Raw genomic sequence first — 9588 nt, 5'->3', positions numbered from 1 at the left:
TATACCAAAGAATACTGTTTACAGTAAAAAATTTGTATGGAAAGCGTTTATGGACTTTTGCAATGATAGAAAATAAGAATTAGATAGAAATCGGACGGTGGAAGAATTGGCGTCGATTTTAAAGGATTGGGCTGTGAACATGAGAAGAAAAGATGGTACAGAGTTTAAAGAAGCTACTGTCAAAACCATGTGGAACCTAACAAGTAAGCTTTTACAAGAAAAGTATTATAAGGAAATGAAAGTTATTATTGACCCATTCAAAAGCGTTGTATTTCAACAAGTTTGTTGATTTTTTTAATTGCACATTTAAATAAATTGTTTCTGCTCTGTATTTTTTTTTCATAACCAGCAAAAAATTTTCTATCCGAATAACCCTCGAACATTGATAAATGCTCAAAAATGTTTTAACAACTTTCTCAAGCTTGTTGCTTACAGGCAACAGACCTCCGCCTACGGCGTCGGTCTGTTTCCAAGCAACAAGCTTTCGAAATCTGTTATAAAATTTTTTCGAACAATTATCAATGTCCTTGGGTTATTACTACTGAAAATTATAAAAACAATTAAGTATTATTTCTATTGAAACACAGTGCCACACCACATTTTTGACATTTTGTATGTGTAAACCCTTTGATAAAGTTCGCCATGAAAAAATGCTACATATTCTCAAAACTACCGGTCTGGACGGTAGGGACATTAGAATAATCGCAAATTTGTATTGGGTGGCCAGGCTGAATGTGTTAGGGTTGCGAATCAGTGCTCTGAAGAAGTAAAAATCAAGCGTGGAGTTCGACAAGGCTGTATATTGTCACCAATGTTGTTTAATCTTTACGCTGAAACAATCTTAAATGGAAAACGCAAAAGAGGGAATACTCATTAATGGTATGCTTATGAACAATATCAGATACGCAGATGACACCTTGTTGCTGACTGGATCAATTGAACATCTTCAAGCGTTATTGAAAATAATGGTGGCATTCTGCGCGATATATGGACTCAAACTCAACGCAAGAAAAACAAAGTTTATGGTTATTAGTAAACAGGCAGCCGTAAATAATAATAACTATAACGTAACAATCGGTAATGACTCAATTGAACGAGTAAGTAATATTGTATATCTGGGTACTCATATTAATGAAAGCTGGAACCCTAGTACAGATTATTTGATGTGATGATAATATTATGTACCTACAGTTGACTTGGAAGCCGGTCCTGACATCTTGGGTAATTCTGAAAACTATACAACAATAGAGTAGGTATTATATTTACAAGGGATTATTCAGCTTTACAGCTGTTATTAAAATAACTTTTATAATGAGACACTAAATTTCTGGATACAGATAAATTTTTCCATAAGCGTTATAATAACAAAATGAAAACTGAAACAATGAGAAATTTCAAATACAGCAGCAATACATGATTTTTTTTCAGCATAAATAAAAAATCGGTTTATCAATAGCACACAGTATTTGTCAAGTAAGGGAATCAAGAATGTGTAAAATGCATTAAATGTAACCATATCTATGTGTTCCGTTTGTGGAAGAGACATTAATTGTTACTACGTTTTCAAGCAATTTTTTTGCTCCCATTCATGTTTTTGTCTTGAAAATTGTACATTAGTCGAGTTAACCGACATTCCAGCAACAGTTAGTTAGGTACCTTAAAAAACAAAACATACCAAATTAAAGGCATTGTTGAGTTTGTTCCTCCTGAAAACGAAATAACAATTGGACATTATATTTAACACTGCCGACGAAATAACAATAAATGGGAAATTTACGATGATCTTAAAACTTCGGTGGGGCCAAACAAGACAAAAAGCAAATCTTTTGTTTTATTCTTGATTATAGACTATTTTTTCTAACAAGTTTTCTTCAAATGATCAGTGCTATACGAGTCCCGAATCATATCGTTTCCATAAACGTTTGTGGGGCACTACAGTTTTAGGCAAAATTGTAGCGCAACATTATATCTTGTATAACCTATTTTGTTTATGCAGAACATATTACACGCTTTGGCAAAAATGCAGAACAAACCTAGCACTAACTTGTGGTTTATTCAGATTTTCTCTAATCGTTTGGATTCTATATGGGCAGTACAGCTTTACGCAAACTTGGAGCGCCACATTATATCTTGTATATCTTTTTTGTTTATGCAGAAAAAATTACACGCTTTGGCAAAAATGCAGAACAAACCTAGCACTGGTTTATTCAGATTTTCTCTAATCGTTTGGATTCTATATGGGCAATACAGCTTTACGTAAACTTGGAGCGCCACATTACATCTTATATATATTTTTTGTTTATACAGAAACGGCTACAGCAATAAATTTTTTCTTTTCGTAATAAATTAGCAATAAATTAGTAATTAATTCCTTGGGGTTGAATTTTCGATTTTCATAATTTTTTCGGGGGTGAGTTCGCGCTAGGGGATGATGGGGTAGTTTTCGAGATTGGTTAATATATCAATCAAGAGCAATTAATTAGCAACAAAATATGTCGTTGAAATGGGCCCTGTGCCCCTTTTCATTATCGAGATATAGGGTGGGTGCTGCTGGCTTTACCGTAAAGCTAGCAGCACCCACTGTTTCTCGGAAACGGCTACAGCAATAAATTTTTTCTTTTCGTATTAAATTAGCAATAAATTAGTAATTAATTCCTTGGGGTTGAATTTTCGATTTTCATCATTTTTTCGGGGGTGAGTTTCGCGCTAGGGGATGATGGGGTAGTTGTTCAGGAGTGATTAATATACCAATTAAGAGCAATTAAATAGCAATAAAATATGCCGTTAAAATGATCCCCGTACTCCTTTTCATTGCCGAGATATAGAGTGGGTGCTGCTAGCTTTACCGTAAAGCTAGCAGCACCCACTGTGTCTCGGAAACGGCTACAGCAATAAATTTTTTCTTTCCGTAATAAATTAGCAATAAATTAGCAATTAATTAATTGGGGTTGAATTTTCGATTTTCATCATCTTTTTGGGGGTGAGTTTTACGCTAGGGGATGATGGGGTAGTTTTTTGGGTTTGGTTAATATACCAATCAAGAGCAATTAAATAGCAATAAAATATGCCGTTAAAATGATCCCCGTACTCCTTTTCATTGCCGAGATATAGAGTGGGTGCTGCTAGCTTTACCGTAAAGCTAGCAGCACCCACTGTTTCTCGGAAACGGCTACAGCAATAAATTTTTTCTTTCTGTAATAAATTAGCAATAAATTAGCAATTAATTCCTTGGGGTTGAATTTTCGATTTTCATCATCTTTTTGGGGGTGAGTTTTACGCTAGGGGATGATGGGGTAGCTTTTCAGGATTGGTTAATATACCAATCAAGAGCAATTAAATAGCAATAAAATATGCCGTTAAAATGATCCCTGTACTCCTTTTCATTGCCGAGATATAGAGTGGGTGCTGCTAGCTTTACCGTAAAGCTAGCAGCACCCACTGTTTCTCGGAAACGGCTACAGCAATAAATTTTTCCTTTGCGTAATAAATTAGCAATAAATTAGCAATAAAATATAGTCTTAGTCTGAATTGGGTCTTATGAAGTGGTGCTGCTGACTTTACCGACATTATAATATATGATTTAACGGACGAAGTTTATAAAAATATAAGAAAAAAGGATAAAGTCTGGAATAGTATAGAGTTAGAATTAGGAGAAAATGATAAGTTTTCATTATATATTATAATATTATTATTAATTTGCTTGCTTAGAGATTACGCCCACTTAAAAATTTGGTCATTTTTGATGTCTTGTATTTCCTAAACCTGTTGGCCGATTTAAAAATATAATTTGTTCACATTTGTATGGCGAATAGTCGCGTCGGCTTTCGCGTCAATATGGGGAACCCTTGTCCGCTACCGCTCCGCCTGCGAATGTTCCGCTACGGAAAATTCGCGTCGCAAAACTTTCGCGTCGGTTTGGGGGATCCTTAAAACTGCGATAGAAAATGGAGGACTTCTGTATGAGCTTTCGTAACGTTCGGTTGTGTGACAGTTCAGTGTGGAAGTGATAAAGATTCAAAAAAACGCAGGCGGCAAAAACAAAATAGGAACTACATAATAGAGGTAACTAACAAATTTCCTATCTGTTGAATTCCTAAATTTCCTGTATTTTCTTGGAATAAAATAAATTATACATTATCTAGTTAGGTAAAAAAGAAACAGCTTTGCATTACACGGTTAATTATGGGGGATACCACGGGGGGTCTAACCCCCCCGGTGATGAGGAGATGTTAGATAATATAGAAAACACTGAAAATAATATTAGTTTAAATAATACACCATTACTTGATAGCAATGATAATTCAAATATTATTAATAACAATGAAATAAAAAAAAGGAAAAAACATTTCTTTTATACCACGGATACCGGTCCGTTTGAGGTATATATGGAATCAAAAGGCGATAACGTTGGTAATTATAGGTTTTTGAAATTAGCAAAATACATAAATGACAAAAAAATCGAGAATGTACTTAAACTTAGCAAAAAAGGAAAAAACCGAATTAGCGTTGCTTTCAAGAAATGGGAGGATGCTAATAAATTTGTTTTAAATGACGTGGTCAGAAATGATGGATATGAATTGTTTATTCCGGCAAATAACGTAACATGTAGGGGAGTCGTTAATAATGTAGATACTAGTATATCGGATGCAGATCTAATCAAATTTTCGGGATTGGCTTCGGTCAACATTAAAGTACTAGAGATAAGACGATTTAAACGGAAGTCTAAATATGACACGGCGAAATATATTGATACAGAAACAGTCGCGTTTACCTTTTCGGGAAAAGTAATCCCGAAGGAAGTGAATATATATGGGATCCCTTTTAGGGTAAAACCATACATGATACCAGTGGTTCAATGTTATCGGTGTTTTCTTTTTGGACACACAAAAAATCTTTGTAGAGAGGGAGAAAAATGTAAAAACTGCGCGGACAAAATACATGAAGGGGAATGTTCGATGAAATGTTTTCATTGTAATAGCAGCTTTCATATAAGTACCTATGAGGAGTGTCCAGAGTATGTGAGACAGCGGAATATTAAAGCTGTCATGTCTCTGGACAATCTTTCATACTACGAGGCATGCGAGAAATTTCCTTGTGTTTCTACTAGAAAATCGCAAGAGAATAATATATTCAGAATGAGCCAGGAGGAATTCCCAACATTATATAAAACTCAAACAAATAATTTAGAGACAATTCCCATTAATATGCGATGGATAGAAAATGTAAAGAGTAACCCTGAACACCTGTTTAGTAGAAAAATCGAGAATAACTCAAACAAAAATAAAAGAAAGGCTAATGAAACAAATAAGACATACAATAAAGAAGTACACAATCAATATTTATTATCTCCAAATGGGAGAAGCGAAGAGAGAGCTCGTGCAGTAAACAATGAGACTCCTGGATGTTCCCGTACAGAGCAACTAGAGAGGGACACAGAAAAAACACTGAATGCGATATTAAAAAAACTAGATTGGAAACATAAGGAACATATAATCAATTACTTGAACCAGCTATTTATACATGAAAGCTCATCGAACCAAAAGTTGCTAGATTTAGATGGATATCAAGAATCCACTTATTATCCAATGGAACATAAAAAGTTTAAGCAGTAACTATAACAGTCTAAAATATTTCATAAGCGAACATAGACCCAAATTAATTCTATTAAATGAAACTTGGCTAAAAAATGATCATCACTTCTATCTAAGAGGATATGAAATACATAGGTTGGATCGAGGGGATGGTTATGGTGGCCTAGCTACTGTGGTTCATAATAGTCTGGATCACAAAATAGTATATAGGTACAATAATAATGTTAGTAAAATTCAAATTTTAGCAACAAAAATAATAGATTGGGACATTACAGTTATTAACATTTATATCCATCCTAGGGCAAAAATAAATTTAAATAGTTGGGTTGGACGCATAAATAAAATCAGAGGAAATAAAATTTTAATGGGGGATATGAATGCACATAATGCACTTTGGGGAAGTCAAGTGTCTGCTAATGTTAATGGAAGAATAATTGCTGAATCCTTAGAGGATTTGGATCTAGCTTGCTGCAATGATGGGAGACCCACGCGGATTACCCTACCTGGACAGAATGCCTCAGCGGTAGACCTAACACTAATTTCCTCGGAAATTGCAAATATATGCCAATGGGATATGTTAGAGGATTCTGGAGGCAGTGATCATTTTCCAACTTCTTGCAAAATCGCAATTGTAAATGAAAATATAGTAACACAAAAAAGTCATAAAAGAAATACAAAGAATGTCAATTGGGAGAATTATGCTTCAAAAATAGAAGACTTGATGAAGAATGGGTGTGAAGACTATAATTCATTTACACAAATTATGGAAATGGTGAGTGATGAGGAAATACCTCTCTTGAAAACAGAAAAATCTATAAGAAAAAAGAAAAGCCCTCCCTGGTGGGATAAGGAATGCTCTAATTTAATAAAAACAAGAAAAGAAAAAATTAAAAAATATAAGGAAGAAGCAAGCAATGAAAATTATATTGAAATCAAAAAAATATTTGCATACAGTAAAAAAATATTTAAAACAAAAAAAAGAAATAGCTTCAAAAGCTTTTGCAATGGATTGACTAGGGACACTCCTCTATCTGAAATATGGCGAACAGTTAGGTTATTCTCCACATATCAAAATGCTGTAACCCCTGCTAAACTTCCCAACAAACACATAGCTCAGAACATATTAAATAATTTGGCAATTGACATAACAGATCCTGAGTTCACGGTTACCCTAACTAACGAGGATGTGGAGGACATTTCAAGGCAAGAAATAATAAGTGTCATAAATAAAAAGGATAAGGCTACTGGCTTAGATCTTGTAACATATAGCATGATAAACAGACTTCCCCTGGTGGCGCTAGATGCATTGTCAAAAATATTTAATCAAATAGTTAAAAGAAACACAGGTTTTCCACAAGAATGGAAAAACACCCTTGTCATTCCCTTTTTAAAACCCAATAGAGACCCTCTATGTGAGGATAATTACAGAAACATAGCTCTAGAGTCATGTGTAGGCAAAATTTTGCAAAATATAATTAAATTAAGAATAGAACAAATAACGGAAAAAAATCGATATTAAGCCCTAAGCAGTTAGGTTTCAGAAGAAACAAAGGGTGCAACGATAATTTAGCTTTAACAATTAATTATATTAGAACTGGATTTAGTAAAAATTTAAATACAATTGGAATTTTTTTGGATATCAGTAGGGCATATGATACAGTCAATTTATATTTGCTATATAAATATTTATTAAAGTATGCTCAACAGAAATATCTACGTTAAAGACAAATCAAATAATATATTAGGCCCAATGCAAGCATCCACTGGATTGCCTCAAGGGTCTCCACTCAGTCCAATATTATTCAATCTCTATACTAGATCCCTACATGATTTAATAAACCATGAGATGGAGTGTTTGAATATGCAGATGATTTTGTAATTTTGGTGCAAGGATCTGATATATACAAGTTAATTAATTCCTTAAATACCCATATAATAAATTTACAGGAGTGGTTTGAGAAACACAACTTTAAAATTTCAGCACACAAATCAAAAGCAATAATATTTAGAAAAAGAAGTCAGGCTTATAACTTCCCACATTTGATATATCAAAATATGGAAATTCCATGGAAAAATGAAATAAAGTATCTGGGATTTCATTTACAGTGCAACTAAAGCAAACAAAGGAATAAATGTCATGAGAGCAATTTGTGGTACAAAATGGGGAGCTGACCCGAACATCCTCTTGAGTTTATACAAAGGAATAGTTAGATCTCATTTAGATTACGCAGCCAATCTTTTAAACCCCTGCAGTAAAAGTTTGATGATGAGGTTGGAACAAGTACAGAATGTTGCCTTGAGAATCGTAACGGGTTGTCTACGTTCTACACCCATCTTAATATTGCAAGCAGAATGTTCAGTAACAACGTTACAAGTTAGAAGGGAGATACTAGCACATAAATATATACTCAAACAAATGCCTGAAAAAAACAATATCATAGTAAAGAGTCTAAATAAGCTAAACGAAGCAATAAATGCAAACAATAGATTCTGGAGGAACAAGGTCATACCAGATTACTCACTAGCATATACAAATATACTCAAAAAAACAAAAAACATAATTAGATATAAAATCAATCCTATATATGAGGTAGAAAGAAAAACTCTTCTATATCCCATTACAATTAAAAGTCTAGAATTTGAAAAATATGAAATTGAATCGAACGAAAAATTCATAGCTAAATATGGTGGAATATATAATAATCATACCCACGTATATACAGATGGATCAATAGACCCACAAACAAATCAATCGGGATTTGGAATTTACATCCCAAGCATCAATTATAAATATTCGTCACGACTCCATAACTACACACAAATCTGCACAACTGAAATAATAGCGGTATACAAAGCCATCTCGGTATGTATTGAAAAGGAATCTTTGTAGATTCAAAAAGTGCCTTATCCAAAATATCTAGTCACAAATTGGACCAAATGGATTATGTAACTATAATGACCAAAAAACTATTGGTAGATGTAAATAATATGGGATTTTCAATAGGATTAGAATGGGTACCGGGACATCAGGGGATTAAAGGCAACGAGGTGGCAGATAGCTTGGCCAATATTGGGAGAGAATTAAGAGTACCATATGATGTAAAAAACATCAGCTCAGATATCTTTTGTGTTACAAAAAAGAACATCTTGACTCAATTTTACAATAACTGGTATTCCCAAATTAAAGGTAAATATCCGGACTATTATGGACTGCAGAATAGTTTCCCTATAAAACCTTGGTATAACAAATGTGGATATTTGGGTAGGAACAATATTACTAACCTTAATCGTTTACGAAGTGGACATTGCAAAACTCCTTGTTATCTCCACAAAATAGGCAAAACGGAAACACCGATATGCGAATGCGGTACTATGGGAACATTGGTACACATCATCTTTGAGTGCCCCATAAATAAACATAAAGATATGGATTTGTATCTAGAACTAATAAAAGATGGAATAGGCAGTCCGATATCTTTACAGAGCATTTTATATAAACCCTCGAATAAAGTTATTAAGATAATCAATAAATTTATCAAATTTTTTCAAGTAGATCTATAGGATTTTCAAAAAATAATAATAATAATAACAATAAATAAATACTTAAGAAAATACAGGGAATCTCCGGACATGTCAAAAATTATATTTGTATCCTTAAAATCCTTAATCCCAACCGAAGGTAGCCAGCCCTAAACCTATGTGAAAATGTTTGGAAGCTACCCCCAAACGAGAAAAGTCTTAAGTTAACCTTAAATGTTGTAACACTTTTCCCCCTCTATCTACAGGAAAACAAGAAGAAGGATAAGGACCACACAGGACCAAAGATAAAAAAATAGATCTGAAGTTGACAGGACACCTGGTTGTGCATTGCCTTGAGCAAGACGCGCATAACCAATAACATGTACTGGGTAAATGATTAAAAAAAATCGAAACCCAAAAAAAAGGAAGAAGAAGGAAGTAGAAAATGGAAACCATGTGCATAATTCTTTAAAATAAA

Source organism: Diabrotica virgifera, chromosome 5 (assembly GCF_917563875.1).
Source record: "Diabrotica virgifera virgifera chromosome 5, PGI_DIABVI_V3a".
Taxonomy (NCBI): domain Eukaryota; kingdom Metazoa; phylum Arthropoda; class Insecta; order Coleoptera; family Chrysomelidae; genus Diabrotica; species Diabrotica virgifera.
Note: the sequence above shows the minus strand (reverse complement) of the source record.